Raw genomic sequence first — 13,101 nt, 5'->3', positions numbered from 1 at the left:
CTGGACACTGTGTTGAGCTCGGACTTCCAGCAGAGCATGGCAGCTCACTGCCCCATATTGATAACAGTAATAGCGATATGCTTAGAGCCTATCAGAACTCGTTTAACCCCCAAGTTAGCTCGGCTGAACTGGAAATGCCAGCAGCAACAAGGCTCGTAGAGATAGGGGTGAACCTGCAGAGTAGGACTCGGTGCAGTCCGCAGAGGCTGGGCCAGCGCAGCAGGCAGCCTGCTGCATTGGCAGAAGTGAACGGAGCCCAGCGCGTCGGGGTGGAGAAAAAGCACGGCAGAATGGCACCATTGACGCCTCAAAGGAGAGCCCAAGTGCCAGCCAGCACGAGGAGATAAGGAGACCCCGGCGAAGGGTACAGAGGTAGCACTGATGAGCAGTGCTTGGCTCTGCTCCCACAAAGGTCACAGCTGGCTCCTCTGTTAACTTTTTCTCAACACAGCATTATTGAAAATTATACCAAGCTACTCGCTTGTAATGCCTCCCTCCCACAGACCTTTCACAAGAAACTGTAAGTATTTGACATCCCTGGTGTAGGCAGACAGTCAGAGGCTCTGTTATCTTCTTTTATAAGCTGGAGAATTTGGCTACGAGTAGACAAAGGTCCCCGTCTGGCAAAGCATGTGGGTAGTATCACTCACATGAGTAAAGTGATACACGAGCCTGCAAGATTTGTCTGAGCAGATCTCTGAAGGTGAGTCCTGACCTTAGCTACAAGAGCCTCCATCTGGAAGTACAATTAATTGGTAAAAATGTGTCTACTCTGAATTTAAAAAAAATTATCTATATTACTACAAGGGGAAATTCTTCTTTATTACTGTTTTGTTACCAGTATCCTTTTGAAGCTAAGGTTCCTGCACACACATGCAGCAGCCAGATTCATCGGACGACCAAATCTTAAATGTGGCGAAGTTGTTCCCGTTCTTTTCTCTGTTTATTTTCAATTTCCCATCCTATCAGCTCAAGCGAATTAAGGTGGGAGGAGGTAAAGCAACTAGAAAGGGCAGTTTTTAAAGCTGCACCGAGTAGAAGGTAAGAAAATATCATAAATTTTATTTCATGCCTTCTTGCCAATTGTTAGAAATGTGCAGTCCATATGAATTCATATAACAAGGAGGGAATGTTGGGAAAACCAATAAAGATTTTGTGGTCTTAACTATAATGAATGTAGTTTGATATAGAGTCTGTTTTTCACTGCATGGCAAAATGAATCATAAAATACTGGACCTTGAAACTCCTGCATTTTTTAACAATAGCCTGGGGACAGTTTACAGTGTAATGAATTGTAATTAACCCACCTTCAAAATCTTTTATGAGTATTTTGCCAATTAGCTTCGCATGCTTGCTAATGACTCATGGCCAGCGCATGTCTTTACAGAGCAGCCTTTTACAGCACACGCTAGCCTGTTAAGTCAGCAGAAGTATGCAGGACAGCGAGGTAGACACAGGTAAGACCCAGCCAGTCCTACAGCCTACATATTCCAACATTCAGAGAGCCTTTGCTGTTCTCTCAGACCCAAAATAACTGCAATAATGTATAGCAACGTCAAAAGGCTTTGGTTTCCGAAGGATTGCACGGAATGCAAAGGGCTCAAGTCCTGACATCTGTTGTTACTTAGTACTAACATATATAATGCTGCTAATTGCTGAGCCATCTTTGTTTTCCTTACTTAGCACTAGGGTTAGAATTATTTTATTTTTGTGGTTCATGGCTTCCTGCCACTTGCAACACAAAGTCCACTCTAAAGAAAATAAAACAACTACCAGGCTGCCTACTAACTGTGTGTGGAGGGCTGGGGTTGTTTCTTCCCCCTCTTCTGTTTTCGGTTGTGCTTTTTTGTTGTTCTGCATTTGTGGGTTTGGGGTTTTTTATTATTATTAAAAGGGAGTAAGCAGAGGCATGCCTCAAGCAGACCCAGCAGAGCTGGGACCTGACCAGTGTCACAGCAAAAGGCCACATGGGCCAGTATCCCATCTCCCAGTATAGCCAGGAGGAGATGCAGGCGGAAAAACCTCAAGGAGGAGGTTCGGTGCAATCCCTCCCCTGCTGTACCCTCCTCGCTTCAGGCAATCCGTGGTTTATGGACTTCCCAAAGCAGAGGCTGCCTCCAGACCAGTGTGTTTTAACAGCCACCCATGGATCTAGCCTCCTCAAATGTTTTTGATCCCTTTCTCAAGCCATTTATAACTTTTGGCCTCTGCAACATCCTGTGGCAACGAGTTCCACAATTTAATTATGCTTTGTATGAAAAAGTACTTCCTTCTGTTGGTTTAAACCTTCTTGTGTGACAGCATCACCAGGTCCCCTCTAATTCTTGGGAGAAGCAGCAAACATCCAGTTCCTATTTGCTTTTTTCTATGTCAGTCATGATCTGACAGACCGTTACCGTGCCTCCTGCTTCTGTCATCCCTTTCCACTCTGAAGACTCATCATCTGCTTATTTTTCCACCTTCATGGAAGCTGTTGCCCAGCTCTCCTCATCCTGAACATTTTCCTTCCTATGCTTCCTAGTTCAGCTCAACCCTTGTGGAGTTAGATGGCTGGCAAACACACTGCCATGGAGGCAGAGTTTCATCGAGGAGTGCTATAATGTTTTCTGACTTGGCCCTGCCTCTTTGCCAGTTCATTCTTAACGTCATAGCTGCCTCTTCTGACGAACTTGAAACGGTATTTGCAGAGGCCTCCAAGCTCTCTTTGCTAAATGTTACATTTAGGGCTTGTCTACGCTGAAGTATAGTTGGGGTGAGTTTTCTGCATGTGCTCTGCTTTTGTTGACACTGCACTACCTCAGTCATTTTATTGCCCAGCCACTCAGGATCGTGAACTCTTTCAGCAGCGCTTTGTGGCCAGATTTAGTTTTACAATGCTGAATAATTTGCATCATCTGCAAAATTTCTCATCTCACTATTCATCCTTTTTACCAGACTACTTATGAATATGTCTGAACACTATCAAATTAGTATCTCAACGACCTCAGTTCTAAGTAATGCAGAAAAACCTCTCTCTTGCAGAAAGATGTGTGGCAGACATCCTAGCCAAAGCCTTGAGGGGACTCGCCAGTAACCTCCCACAATAGCGAACAGAGCTTTATCCCCATCTTCCAAAAAGACAGCTTTTAACATCTTCTAACTTTGGAAAAGAACTTTACTTTCTCATCTCTTATCATGAAGCCCTGTTGCAGATAGTCTTTAGGCATTTGTGATTATTGGCATGACTCTCCTAACTCCTCTGAGCATGTTATCAATATTGAGTGGGTAAGCTGGAGAAACTGGTGATAAGGCGGCCCATCTGGTGTGTCAAGTATTTCATTCCATGGCCAGGTAGATGTCATTTGTTGGCCTGTTGTTTTTAATAACTGTCAGATCATCTGACCCTGATGATCACGGTTTCTCCATAAACAGTGCAGACCATCAGACGAAGGGACCTCCAGCTGGAAGGAAAGACTCAACTACAATGCCTTTTTTTTTTGCCAAATACAGAATCACTTGTGTTTATAGGTGAGCTGCACACCTTCTGCACTGAATTCCTGTAGTGTATCAGCCAAAAACACAAAATGTGTCCTTAGTGAGGGCATTATTGCAGTATCTCTATTGCAAGAGACCACAGCATCCTAAACGGCGGCCTTGATGTCCCAGAGCAATACCTATTGCTGCTCTCAGCTGCCCTCCTCTTGGGGAATTCTCAGCTACACCGAGGAGCAAGTTCATCTGAAATCGCCCTGCTTGCACATGCCAGCTGAAGAAATTTTTCTCTTTACCTTGCCTCAGTATAGATCCAGTTCTCCTGGAGGATTAACATCACGGCAGTGTGAAACCCCACCGGGCAGTTTGCATCCACAAGCCATTTCCTCGTTTCACAAAATCCTGCCACTCCTCTGTTGTCCCGGATCGTTCTCACTCCCCCGTCAGTCAGCTGTCCGAGTGGTTTAGGAGGAAGGGCCAAACCTGTGATAAATTTAACCTGAGACTTAACTTGTGCCTCATCCTAGAAAGCCATGCGTTTGTGAGGCATCCCTGAGGACTGTGACTCAGGTCTGCCCTGGCTCTGTTGTGGTGCAGGACCTACCGCATGAAGTTATCATGAGTTTCTGAGCGTTACCCCTCTGGGCGTTGTTCCGTGCACCACTTTGCACCTGGAAAACCTGTTTGCTGGACATACAGGTAATCCACTGCAGAAAACTATCACAGGCATGAAAGCCAGGCACTTACAGAGAGCATAACTGGAAGGGGAGCCAGCCCTTACTGCATGAATTGTACAATTCTTGCTGTGAACATTCCGAGCTGAGCAGCATGTTTGGGCCATGACTTTTTCCAGTGAAAAACTGCAACATCTGCACGTTTCAGAACCGCACCGATTGTGCTATAGTGACCTCAATTGCAATCGCAAATTTTCAACCTGTTTTTTTTCTCTTCTTAATTCAGTGGGAGCTTTGCCTGTACTGGGCAGGATTGGACAATCTGTATCCAGATTATGAAATAATACTATTTCTGTACCAAACGAGCTCAGTATGTCCCCAAGCTACAGGGACTGTATTTACAGCCCTGGCTACTTCTACACGTAGTGTGGACTTTTCTACACTGAAGGCCTAATGCTGAATCGGTTTAGTCAGTAGGAATGGTAGCATTAAATTCAATCAGAGCAGGATACGGCCACGTGTTATTTTAGCCAATCTAACATGCCACAAAAAAAATGTGTTGAATCATTTATTATTTTTTTAAAAAAAGAGAAAAATAAAACACATGGTTAGATAATCAGCGGGAATTGCTAGACACCTACACAGGAGAGTTGCAAGCACGGAAATATATATGTATTTGAAGTTACACCACAGACTTCTTGGGTGGGTTTTTTTGCCCTGCTACACTCTGTCTGGACGAATAATTTGGATGTTGATCACTCAGGTAATGTAATAGAGAATCATGTCGCCTGTGTTGCGAACAGAAGTGAAGGAGAGAACATTTCATTCCTGCCTAACACGAAGCAAAGTTCACAGCTGTGGCATTTCATTGCAAGCAACACCACTGCCTGTAACACAGCAAAGCACATGGGGGGGGGGGGGGGAGGGTGCACTGAAATTATTGCTCTTCTGCCAAAGAGCAAAGGCAGGACAATTTTTTTTCTACTTTTCTTCTCATTGACTTTAAAGCATAAAAGCAAGCAGTGTTCCTGTACGGCAATAGAAATTGCACAACCTAGTCACTCTATGTAACACCAGCGTACTGCTATGCTTGGACCCATTATTTTTGTGCACAGTTGCAAAAAAAGGGAGGTCTAACGTGCTGACTGGATGGGAGGGGGGACACGGAGATGCGAGGGACTTTCAGGCTGACCAGCTAAATTTTCCCAGCAGATCTGTTCTGCTGCTCTGTATGTCCTTCATCAGCTGCAGGAGGACTGAAGCCAATCCAGGTGTACTGAAGATGGACTCATGCTCACGTCCTATCGACAGTCTCAGGAGAGGTGAAATCCCATCAGCGATTAACATCTCTCTTCTTTATCTTCTTTCACACTTAGCCTCTAAACCTTGGTGGAAGTTTGAAAGGCTGGAAGTAGCCGCTGCACCCTTGAGCAAAGTGCTGTCCATTTTACAATGGGCTAATTCATGCGTTTGTAAATTCCACAGTGGCTCTTTGTTTAAATGCTTGCTCCTTATTTAGAATTATTCACTAAAGTCTTTTTATTCTTAACATTACCCACAGTTTAAAAAAAGAAAACTTCCTCCATGTTGACAAGCTGTATAGAAAGCAGCCCCTCAAGCAGGGACAGCACAGTGGTTCCCCTGGGGTCGGTAACCCTCGAACACGAGCAGGTACGTGGGGGGGCTGTTGCTGTCAGCTGCACGATACATCTGCCTGCTCCTTGGTAAGAGAAAGCTACGTGCGGTTTCGAGGCCAGGCATTGCGCAGGTACCTCCCCACACGCCGGGGCACATATCTACCCTTCTCCTCTCTCCTCGGGAGACCTTCGGCTCCCACCTGCTCCCACCCATCAGACACGGGCAGGAACACGTCTGGGGGAGCACGCAGCTCTGTTTGCACACAAGGAAGAGTGTCACAGCACCAGGCATGTTTGTGTCACCCACGCCTTTGCTTCTCCAAGGAATACCCTTTCTGAGCAGACCTCTGCACTGAACTGGACATTCAAATGGGATGTAAACCAATACACATAGCAACTTCTCCCCTCTTGATTTCCCCAAAAGCATTTCACTTCTTTGTGACTACCTGCATTGTTTTGGTCTAAGCATTCATTTCTTAGGCAGAAACGTGATTTTTATATAAGCCTTTTTTTTCTCCTGATAAACAGTTTTTCTGACATCCTTTTCCGAACCAAGAGACATCTGCTAAGAGCATGCAGGCATGATTCCTGCTGGGCCTTGCAGCGTGAGCAAGAAAAGATTCACAGCAGCAGAGTGTTTGTGCTGGCTCCCAGCCGTAGTCAGGAACCTTTCTCTGAGTCCAGCCATGGCAGTTTATATCACCGTCCTCATACCACTGCACCCCTTGGCTTAAAGGGTTCTTCACCTTTGTTAATTTTCAGCTATGACCTATTTATAGGCAGAAATCTCGGCCATTGCTTTTCTCAACTCTTCCCTCCAAGTCTCCTCTCCCAAGACAGGCCCGCCTGTCCTTGCCATCCATCTCATCCACACACTTCTGCTACTGCTCCTGCTTCAGCTCATCTTTCCTGTTTCTTGGTGAAGAAAAAAAGTGCGCTCCATTCAAGCTGAGCTCTCGCATGTGCCTGCTGCACTGTCACTGGCTCCTCTCTCCCCTTAGCTGCATTTATTTCTCTTTTCATGGCTACAACACAGCTGTGCCTCAGAGTCACCCTGTGATTAAAGTACACCAAACTCTTCTTCCTCCCCAAGCAACTCTGCGTGCACAGCCTATTACAGAATATTTTCTTAGTAACATTACCTGACTTCGTGGCGATTTGCATTAGCTACGGCTCTGGGCTGTCTTCTCCAGAAAAGCCAGGACTTCGCCAGTTGACACCAACCAAAGAACCAGCTCTCAGTTTCCACACATTAGGGGAGGAAAGAAAAAGTAGCAAAATACTCTGATAAGTTATAGCACTACCAACCAACCTAGGGACTTCTGCCAACTTGGAAATAAGATATGAACTAGTGTGTTTCTATTTTTGAATTAAAATGGAAACAGGTGGGAAGGACGCGTGGAATTTATCAAGCCAAAGAAAGACTTTTTTTCATGTTAAAATTCGAACGGAATGGAAATTACAATCTTCCAGTGGTACTGTAGAGCTGCAATATTGGGTTTCTGCTTACAGAGCCTTTAGCAGCAAGGAACCAGCTGCAGTGGAGTTGGAGTTTTGGAGTTTGCTTCCTAACCCAATCTAACTCTCGCCGAGGGCTGCCCTATTTTGAATTATTACACCACCTGGCACAGGGGATGTTATTGACACTGGAGAGAAGAGTCGAGTTTTGCAATAATTTTTTTATAGATTGCTAAGTGAAAAATAAGAACAAAAATGAACTGCTGGATAGCAGAAACCAGTGGTTTTCACTATTCCTACCTAATTTATTGCATTGAACCTCCACTCCCACACTAAGTTAGGCGCTTTGGCTCATCTCAGGTATTTACTGTGTGTCAGCACCAAGTCAGTGGGGTGGTGGAAAGACTGGAGCCACACCAAAGCTCTGCGTTTCGAACCAGATTGCGCCCACTCCCTCCCTACCCCCATGTCAGAACTACTGCAACTGGAGTTGCCCAAAACCTGAGAGAAGTGACCCACCTGAGGTGACGCATGTTCCTGAGATGACAAAGTAAAGCCCAAATCCAGAATCTTTTAAAAAATTGTGACATAGTATAAATGGGACAAATTTTACCATAAACACTTGGTCATTTGTTACTCAGAGGGTAGGACCATCTGCATCGCTGGCTGGACAAATACATAATAAAATGGACAGACAGATAATGTAAGAGGCTTCTTCATTGCCTTCACTTACCCTAATTATTTTTTAACCACTTCCAGTACGTAGCCCTGACTCTGTAATTATTTTAGAGCAGGAAAATACTTACTGATCCAAGTACTGAAAAGGTTGCCATCGGCATTGCAGTAGACTTTTTCATCCGTGTGAAAGCCCACTGAAATCAAGTGGATTTGACTAACTGCATTCGTCCAGCCCAGCATGCTAACAGTGTGACCAAGGTCTGTACCAGTCAGATGCCCGGTGTGGCCCATTTCACAGGGCTGCCTAACTGCTGCAGTGCTACACGCCGCAGCCATCAGGGCAGCGCGCTGCTGGCTGTGAGATCCTGGTCTAAATGAGCTTAAAAATGGATTCAAATACTTCTCCTTTTCTCAAACTACTTATAAGCAGCTTCTTTGCATTTTTAATTTGAATAAAGAACACTTCTCTGTTATATTAAAGTTTGGAGGGTTGCAGGGTGTGTGTATGTGTATATATATACACACATACATACATATATATATAAATAAAATTCCCTCCCCCCCATCCCATCATGTTTCCTTCTGCTTCTCAGTTTGAGACAGAGTCAGAAATCCAAAGAGCAAAGTATTTGCAAAGCTCTATAGTTGAGAGGTCTTTGAACTCCTTAACACCAGGAGGAGATGAAAAGCTCACAAGACAAGTTGCTCTCTTGAGGCACTCAGCCCAATTACCAGGAACTGCGGCAGGTTGAATGCATTCAGGGGGATGGACTGAGGGAGAAAACATTCAGGTACCTTTCAAATATGCAACCAAACAATTTGAGGTTTGCCTGTCACTTGTCTAGACACATGTTTCAAAAGGGAATAAAATAAAAGAAAGAAAAATACGCTGTCTGGGAATTCTTACCCTGATTGTTGCACAGCAGAAAAACTGGGTAATTCTCTTCAACTGAATAAACATAGGAGGGAGTCTGAGAGCAATTTGGCTGCAGAGCAAATACTGTTACCAAATTCTTTGCACCTGCAATGGTCAGGGAAATGATAATACACCCTCTCCATGTCTTCCTATCCCACGCTCTGGAAAGCAGCCATGGAGTATCTCATGTATGCTACAGCATAAATATTTGTGAGGGCAGGGCTTCAGGCAAGACCCTGCTGGTACAGTGACAGCGCACTCCGCAGCCCCATCCCGTGAAACCCGCTCTCACCTCAACCTGACCAAAGCCGACACCTCTGGAGAGCAGCTCTGCTGCCGCCGGGCTCCCCAGCACTGCCGGCTCCTGTGGCGGAACATCAGCTTCGCGCAGCACAGCCCAGCATCGTGGAGCAACTTCGCCAAGTTTATCACAGCATTTATTGACTAAGCAGACTGAAAAACAAAAACCAGAAGAGGAATGGCTTTGGCTGCCATAGCTTCTGGTACCGTTCTTCCAGCACAGGCACAGATATCCAGGAAAAGCACGCTTTTCCTAGTATGACTTGCCTTGGACTAGGTTTTATTACTGGCACAGCATCACCACCGAGGAGGGTTTAATGCTCTAGTGAGGAAGCATCCCCGTTCCAGCTGTGCCCTCAGCCTGTGCCTTCAGCAGCGGAGGCACGCTCAGAGGGGAGTGTGTGGCAGCTCTGGTCCCCCTGGGACCATAGCAGTGGGTCAAGCCAAGAAAGGGGGAAAATGGCTCAACTCAGCCGCGAGACCCTTCAGCTGAACCAGCAAGCCAGGGGCATATCTGAGGACAGAAGGCGGCAAACTTGCGCTGCTTGCGCAATACAGGGAGGCAGGAAGGCATTTGGGTTGCTACAATGGGTGAAAGATGATTTTGACTGTTTGTTGGGAAACATGGGTCTGTGCCTAGAGGATCGTAGTGCCTTGTCTATAAAACAAGTAATATTCCCATCCCTGCCTCTCTTGTTACGGTGGTGTGCAGCTTAGTACAGCCATGCACCAAGAAGCAGCTGCGAGGTGGAGCCAGCAAAGCTGAGAAAGAACTGCACCACCATCGTGGAGGGAAAAGGCTCCCACTCATGTGATGAGCTTCACACAGCTGGGCTGGAAGAGAAATGAAAAGGCTGGTGACAGACTCACAGAGAGGTGCTACCTCCACTCCTGTCACTGACGGCTTCGTTGAACAGCGGTTTGAGGACGAAGCAAATGGGAAGGACAAAGAAGAAAGGAGATGTGGACAGTCGGCTCTCCTGCTCCCACCTCCGCAACACTAACACGATGGCTGACACCCCAAGATGCCATCTCTGTGTGTGTGCATAAATCTGAGTCCATCAGCACTGTGGCTGCTCAGCTAACAGACCCTCAAGACAAATAAAGAATAGAGGATAAATTGTAATATTTGTAATATTTTAAAATGTTTCTGCTGTAAAAATACTTTTTGACTAGAGGAATCTTAGCCAGAAATGTAATTGCCTTATAAAGAGTTCTTGTAACGCACTTGGAGATTGGATTCAGTCCTGAGTCATAAGTTACTGGGTTTATGCTACTATTTGAAGATGTGTGACTGTATTTCCCTTAATTTTTAGTAACTGCTGTGCTTCTTTCTTGCATAGAGAACTTTTCAAGTTATTCGTATTTATCAGAAGCACAGAAAAAACGGGCAAGCCTTGTGTTCCACTAGAATGGTTTGCCCTCAGTACGTCCAACTGTTAACATCATAATTTGCCATCCTGCATGACGCTAGCCACAGAATTCAGCCATTTAGTCCTGTATAAAGCCCAATAATTTGCATTTAAAACAACCACCCCATGCCTCCTGGCTGTTCCCCCTGTAAAAACAGCTGCTGCGGGTTTATCAGGAGGTGGACGGGCCCTGGGCAAGCGCACATAGTTCCAGAGGCCAGTATTGAGTTAGCCACGCTCACTCATCGCCCCAAACTCCCACAAAGAAAAATCAGCATTTCAACACCAGAGGAAGTTTTATAGTGTGAGGAACTACCTGCATAAGAAAATTATTTTTAAAAAAAATATATATACACATGCACAGGGGTCCTGTGGTCATGCCTGGCCCATGTTTGTGATAATCCATATCAATCACTCCTCCATCTCTCATCAGCAGGCAGGTTTAAGACCAGGTGACATCAAAGCTGTTTGGGCTGTTGCTGGGAAATAAACGCTACGTAAAGAAGAGAAAGTGTCACCACAATGTGAAGACAGCAATCACATTATTAGGAAGGCGAACAGAAAGAGTAGATGACACTGAGTTACAGAGCCCAAATTCAAAGGAATTATGACAATTTCTGTTAGCTAAGTAGCTGTAACAACTACCAAATATTTCCTTAAGATTGCTAAGCATATTAACTGATAATATCTGTCCATGAAAATTAACCCCCCCACAACAGCACAATTTAATCACTGCAAATTCAGATTGGCAGAAAAAGCGTTCTGGTTTTTGTATCACTTGACTGAGCTTAGTAAATGAAAACACAGGAGATTTGGTTGATCCTCCACAAAGCTTTTAGGACATGACGCGATCAGAAAGGAACAGGACAGTCTTGTGATTAGGCTCCAGCTGCAGGCTAGTCCCATGCACTGAACTGGGCTTGTGAGCCGAGCCGCTTCCGAGCCCAGTTGTGCCACATCTTTGCTGTGATGGGTAACGGGACCCCTTTGCTCCGAGATGAGCGTAAACCCTCTTTCCCTATTTTGGCCATTTTAGGCAAGGAGAGGGCCTGCCCTGGCAACGTACGAGAGCAGGGCCTGCAGCCGCACACAAATAATTCAGCAACAAACCTGAACAAAAACTGACATTTTTTCCTCACCTAAGGGTGACACGGAAGCTCTCCCCCAAGCCCCCATGCATCAGAAAGTATTTTGCTTCTCTCAGCACACTAACAGACCCAATCAGCCTCAGTAATCTTATCCACCCTGGTAAACCCAACCGTTAATTTCTGCTGCAGAGGTATTCCCACAGAGGCACAGAGTAACTAGCTGAAGCGTCCCAAGCCAGTGTTGTACCGTTGCCCTAAAGGAGCAGCCCCATTAGCACAGCCTCCGCTATATTCAACCCAGACTTCCTAACAGTATCACATCATAAAACCATCATGCATCTGGCCCAAATTTAAGGCACAGTTGGCAGCATCTGATACACAAAAGAAACCAAGGACTGAATTAGTATCCCACGAGGTTGGTTTTTTTTTTTTTCAAGTTGCAGATGAAGTGCAGAGCCATGTGGAGAAGTCCTCCATACGCCTACTAACCCTTCTCAAAAAAAAGAAGGGCTGTCTAGGTTTTTATGTTCTTTGAAAATACCACTTCATTACCTCCCCTTTTTTTGTTGCCAGGAGAGGTTAACAAAATTACTGAGGGATGAAACATTCTTGAAACATTCTTTCTGGATCATCAAACAGGATTAGTGTGTGAATTACACTGGGTGGTGCAGCACACCTAAAGGAGAGGGGCCGGTGGGACTGCACGCTTACCTGCGCCTTCTCCTGCGTTAACAAGGAGGAATCGCAGCACGTGGTGCCTGCGCGTGTGCACACACGCACGCAAGGCTTGTTGGTCACTGACTTGAATTTTTGGAGGGGAAGAACACCCAAATGGAAGCGCTTGCTGCCGAGGGCTGCCTGAATCGTGGTGCTACGCTTCGCTGCTCCTCAGCACGCGCATCGGGTCCCGGTTTTGGCAGATGCTTGGCCCCGGGCTGCGCCAGCCATGCCACCAGCGGGGTGCGCACAGTTAGAAATCCTCACCAACACATGCTGGAATGAACTTGCTTAGCAGCAGAAGGGCCAGGCAAGACAGCAGGCCAGAGCAATGTGCTTTGGAAAAGCTCAGGTCTCTCTGGCCCTTTGCCTCCTTGCTGGGAAAGTCCATGCTCCATGCAGCACACAGATGTGACAACCAAGGGGTTATGAGCTTCAGCAGGGAATAGCTTGGTCTGCCTTCACCTGCAAGAAACAGTGTTTCTAGCTCCCCGCCAGATAAGCACTCTTCCTACTGAATATTTTTTAACCCATCAATAGACTGTGCAGGTTATCAAGAACCTCCGTGTTTTACTTTGCAGAGGATCCCACCAGCCTTTGCTCCTCCAATGACCCAGGCTGGCAGGGCTGCATCACTTACCGCTACTGGTGCTCTCAGGGTGGCAGGTTTGTTCCTTTTTTGCCTTTTTGATCTGCTGCCACTAGCTGGTGACAAAGCCCTGCACACATCTGTGCTTAAGAATAATAGTC

At 45.9% G+C, this 13,101-nt stretch overlaps 1 long non-coding RNA gene across 1 annotated transcript in view; it reads left to right on the top strand.

Annotated features, from left to right (window-relative positions):
* The window catches only part of LOC119156360, a 366,829-nt gene extending 356,451 nt beyond the window's left edge, over window positions 1-10,378 (top strand). Inside the window, exon 13 of the long non-coding RNA XR_005107087.1 lies at window positions 452-10,378. This is a non-coding gene — a long non-coding RNA (uncharacterized LOC119156360). The remainder of the gene's footprint in view (window positions 1-451) is intronic.
* Window positions 10,379-13,101: the final 2,723 nt, after the last annotated feature.

The sequence above is a fragment of the Falco rusticolus genome, chromosome 12 (genome assembly GCF_015220075.1).
Source record: "Falco rusticolus isolate bFalRus1 chromosome 12, bFalRus1.pri, whole genome shotgun sequence".
NCBI lineage: Eukaryota > Metazoa > Chordata > Aves > Falconiformes > Falconidae > Falco > Falco rusticolus.
The sequence above is the reverse complement of the archived record's forward strand: the minus strand, read 5'-3'. Positions and strand labels throughout refer to the sequence as shown.